General features: G+C 73.0%; 1 protein-coding gene across 1 annotated transcript in view; it reads right to left on the bottom strand.

Annotated features, from left to right (window-relative positions):
* The window catches only part of LOC104489500 (amyloid beta A4 precursor protein-binding family A member 1-like), a gene marked incomplete at both ends in the record, with an annotated part of 2,655 nt that overhangs the window by 1,018 nt on the left and 1,344 nt on the right, over positions 1–293 (bottom strand). The window lies entirely within an intron of this gene.

The raw sequence follows: 293 nt of genomic DNA, 5'->3' as shown, positions 1-293 counted from the left end.
CTGGGCTGGGCTCCTGCCCCCTCCTGTGCTTGTGAGGGGACCCCAGCACAGAGCCCCAGAGCACCCAGACCCGGTGGGAGGGGGCCCAGCACCCCAGCAGCACCCTGCCCTCCCACGGGACTCGCGCGTTGCTGGGCTGGGCTCCTGCCCCCTCCTGTGCTTGTGAGGGGACCCCAGCACAGAGCCCCAGAGCACCCAGACCCGGTGGGAGGGGGCCCAGCACCCCAGCAGCACCCTGCCCTCCCACGGGACTCGCGCGTTGCCTCACGTCGGCCGAGTGGAAGACGTGGCCG

The sequence above is a fragment of the Buceros rhinoceros genome, unplaced genomic scaffold, assembly GCF_000710305.1.
Source record: "Buceros rhinoceros silvestris isolate BGI_N320 unplaced genomic scaffold, ASM71030v1 scaffold27432, whole genome shotgun sequence".
NCBI lineage: Eukaryota > Metazoa > Chordata > Aves > Bucerotiformes > Bucerotidae > Buceros > Buceros rhinoceros.
Note: the sequence above shows the minus strand (reverse complement) of the source record. Positions and strands in the feature narration are given on the sequence as shown.